Below are 4,755 nucleotides of genomic sequence, written 5' to 3' on the forward strand. Positions count from 1 at the left end.
TCATCGAACTATAGTACCTATTGTTTTACATAATTATTTTGCCAAGAATTACACGTAACAAGCTTATATAATGCCTGAATAAAACCTAACACATTTATGGTACATTTTTGAGACACCAGTTCTACAATACAAAATTACACGTATGAATAATTACAAAACACTGAATGCCAAATCGTAAATCTAATGAAATATTCGAGTACTTATTTATATCATGTTCCTAGTGACTTAATGCATCCTGAAATGTCGTAATGTTTAGTTCTAATTTAACCAGACAATTTCATTCTCAAACATACCAGTAAGAAATCAAGCTGCTACAAAAATGGTTGTGCATGTCTTGTAAAACAAGCACTAAAATGATACTCTGAAATATGTGTTCTACCTCCGTGTACAAAAACTTTTAAATTTTTCTTAGCCGTACTTTACTTCTCAATCACAATTTTTAATTACAGTAAATTTTATATTGAATTTAAAATATCAAAATATGACTTCTACCAAGTCATTTTATGTTACACAGTTTTAACATTCAATTTTGATAAAAGTAAATTAGAAGTGGCTAACTTAAAAAATTAAAATGTATAAACATTACATATTATACATATTAACTACAAACGTAAAAAATAATATTTTCATTAAATTCTGACAAATAGAAATAAAATTATTTCTTGAAAAACAAACCATAGTGTCCCATCAATTTCTTAAAGGAACAATTTACAATGAAGAACACATTTTGCTAGGCCTACAAGAAGTGCTAGAACTTAAAATTCTCCACAAACAGCCATCAATACCAAATTTATATGCAGTTCAAATTTTGTTTTAAATATGAAACAAAAGCCTCAAAAACAAACAAAAGGGGAAAAAATATACAACAAAATTATACAGTATTTATAAAATTTTGACCTCATAATTCAACAAGTAGAGTAGTGTTTAAATTACACATACTACTTATGTGTTACATCAAACCAGAACACTACTCAACACTAACTGTCAGATTCCACTATGGGGCTAAGTTTGTAAACTTCTTCAAAATAAAACATGACTAATGAATTTGTTTATTATATTACTGGGCATAATATGTTACCTTTAGATATAAGCCAAAACACCAGCACACTTTGGTTACACAATCAAAGTATAATATTATAGATAACGTTGTAATATATCTTAATTATATGTAAATTTCTGAGATTGGCCTTTCTCAAAACCTTCCTCCAGCACAGTATGCTTTCACAATTTAGGATACTTGACATATTCAAAACAAACATTTAACTCACAACAGAAAAAAAAAACCATTAAATGTAATTATGTGTTTGTAATATGTATCATAAGTACATGAAATTAGACAACTTACCCAATGCTGTTGCATCTCCCTTCTGATAGGTCAAGATGTACTTGTTCAAAAATAATGTGGTAAAACTAAAAAAATACCACAATATTAGTAACACTATTGCTTTCATATTACACAAGCCATCCAATTTACTGGTGGAATTAAAACCTATAACCTTCTTATCTTGAACATGATTTTCATTAACAGGTGATGGAAAAGATATGATATCATGCATCTCGACTTCTTTGATTGTGTTGTTGTCAGAAATTCCCTCAAAGTTCAATAAACTGTCATCAATATGTCTATTAACTGTAGACAATTGGTCATCCTTACCAGAAAATACAAAACTTTTTTCAATGTTGTCCATCTTATATGTTGTTGATACATCTACTGTTGTCCTTGACCGTATATTTAATTCTTTTCCTTCCATTAGAATTTACCATCACTGCAGCCGTTATCTTCTGAAGATTCTAGACACGTTCCGTACATTTATGAATCACAAATTATGAAGTCACTGAACAGGATCATCTTTGCCTGCAATGATAAAATCAAAGAAGAATTTGAAATATAAACGAGAGTAAGTTATCGCCCCATACTAATTATTGTCACTTTGTCTTTCACATCATCATAATTGAAATCATATAACTTTTTAAATTCCTTTTATATTTCTAACAGGTTAATTCACTTACAGAATGAACTGCTATCAGCAGCAGAGGAAATCGGAACCTTATATTACTTTCAGAGAGGTATAAATTATTTCTTGAAAAATAAAAGGTGGTTTGAAAATTGCACTTTTTTCAATGATGGGTGTGAAAGGAAAGATTTCAAGGATGAAGTAATCACTCATTATCCATAAATTATGTTATTTGTTTGCAACAACTAGTGTTAAGCCATAAAATGAGGAAAGTTATATCTTGGTTTCTGCACAATATAATATATGTGTGCTGCCACTTCTGGGCCCTGTATAATTTATCTTTTTGCTTCTGGGCCCTGTATAACTTATCTTTTTTTTTAATTTTATACTCATTCATAAAAATCATTCCTAAATATAATATGGCAGTAGAAAATTAAAATATGCTAAGTATTTAAAATCACAGCTAAAATAAATATAGACACTTGTTCTCAGAATGGGAAAATCTTGTACTGAAAACTAATTCTTTCAAGTTTTGATAAGCCTGGGCCCTATGCCAAGTTATGGTTTAGGCCAGACCCTTAATGCTAGATAGACCTAAATAACCATATGTAAGTAGAATCATTTAATCAACAACCAAGTACATATATAAATATATATATTGGAGGTATCCCACACTCTACAAAATTTTAAATTCAAAAACAACCAAAGTGGGATAGAAAAAATGCATCATTTAAAAATGTTTCACCACTGTTAACGTGGCATCATCAGGTACTCAGCACAATTGTACACAAATTGTATCTGAATTTGTCAAGATATATTTACAGCATCTTTTTTTGTATGTTTAGTGATTGGATTTTTAATTAATTTGTTAAATCAATCTTGGACATTATTCATAGATAAAAGAAACAAAAACTGTACTGCATCATTTTTTGAGGCACCTTGTGACCAGAATTTAAACTTTTTTGTGGCCCTATCCTTTTCCTCTTTTTGTTTACTTTTTGGAAAACGTCTAGCTTTACCTAAAAGTCAAATTTAAAACTAAAACTTCAGTATATGCAACTTATGTATATTTGATTTTGAGTAATTATACAAGTCTTAGAAATCCTTTAGGGGTCTGCAGTTTTCAGCTGTTTCTCATTTATATGTTAATAATTCAGTATTAAAATGCAAGTCTAAGATTATTATTCATACTACGTACTAATACTACTATTAATATTATTACTATTACCAATATTATTAGTAACATTAGGCTTACTGTAGCAGTACCACGGATTGAGTTAGCCAACCAGGATATATATAGTTAAAAATTACGATACATATTCATATTATAATTTATATATATTTACCTTTTTAACGTTTTTGGGTTTCCTATGTTACACATTACAATTCAACCCCAAAACTTATTCGTGTCATCTCTTACGTACCGGTACGTTATCACTGCAACGTCATCTACAAATTACTGTATTTCAAGTCGTATTTAAATTACTTAGTATTATTGCTATTTGTACGAATTATGTCTCAATTCGAAAAATATTAACAAATCTTATGTTATTAAATGACAAATGTTTTTAGTATATACAGTAATAAAAATTATGTTGTGATGCAAATATATGCTATAACATTTTCTACAGCAAGTCCACTTCAAACTATATATATAATAATCCCTTTTCGAATCCAACGCTGGTCTGTAAAATAGTTATCCAATCTCCTTTTAAACTCCTCTAATATTTCAGCTTCCACCATATTAGAAAAGTAACACTGTCATAACTACAGCTGTAGGTCAGTTGGCTTATAATGCTAAAAATCTGGTTTCAATACCAGCAGTAGGCAGAGCACACATTGTCAGGGGTGTATCTTTGCGCTTTACAACAAACAAACAGTCTTTTAGTCTTATTTTTTACTAACTGCAAGGTTTTTGTTTATAAGAATGTTATTCGGATTTACAGATTCCAAACCTCAAACAATCCCAAAAATTTCATTTGTATCTTCCAAACTCTTTTCCTCGCCATCGAAATTATGTAAACATATTTCAAACTATTGTGCTATATATTCTGATAACACCGAGTTAATCATAGATTAATGAAATAGGTCCGCTGAATAACAAGAGACTCTACAAGATATCTACTACGAAGTGTTACTGAATTCGATAAATACATGAGCTCATGAGAATGAAATAAAGAAACTGAACTAAACGTAAAATGCAAAAGCACAGTCTTTATTATTACACAAACACGATCTGTTTCAAATTCAATGACGAGGAACCCACTTTGAGACTAATAATGGCTGGAGACGGCTTGAATGGGTGTTCTTGCTTTAGACGATGGATTGTCGCTTGTACTAGACTGAAACTATTCTCTCCAACTGATCAGGCCGAGATGATAAACAAGACTGTCTAAATTCAAAGTTCCTTACGTCACAGATACCATTAAATTAACCGAGAGCGACTATAACGCTCGCTACACATGTAACTGATCATTCTCATGTAAGTATACGAAGGGCCGTAACCTCGAGGTACCACCTGACCTACCACTGAAGGACAATGCTATCTATATTATTGCATAACTTGCAGCATTACAGTCATGTCTTCTCATAGGCAGAGCAAGTGTGAGCTAAACAGAATGACAAGAACAAAGTCACAAAGGACAGCTAGAATGAAATAAATTTAACGACTTCCTTGATCATATGTTATGCTAAAACTATACTTACTCAGAAAGTATTAATAAATTTTGAACAATACTATATTGTTACGTCTCCGTTTGTTAATTGATTTTTCCGTAACTTCGTTCCAACGAAACTTTAA

The 4,755-nt window shown here is 30.4% G+C and overlaps 1 long non-coding RNA gene across 1 annotated transcript; it reads right to left on the reverse strand.

Moving 5' to 3' along the window:
• Positions 1–1,785: 1,785 nt before the first annotated feature.
• LOC111083336 lies at positions 1,786–3,415 on the reverse strand. The gene is made up of 2 exons (XR_002608973.1): positions 3,302–3,415; positions 1,786–1,855 (listed from the first exon to the last, which is right to left on the reverse strand). It is a non-coding gene; the product is annotated as an uncharacterized LOC111083336 (long non-coding RNA).
• Between the last annotated feature and the right edge of the window lie 1,340 nt (positions 3,416–4,755).

This window comes from Limulus polyphemus, unplaced genomic scaffold (assembly GCF_000517525.1).
Source record: "Limulus polyphemus unplaced genomic scaffold, Limulus_polyphemus-2.1.2 Scaffold9138, whole genome shotgun sequence".
NCBI classification, from domain to species: Eukaryota; Metazoa; Arthropoda; class Merostomata; order Xiphosura; family Limulidae; genus Limulus; species Limulus polyphemus.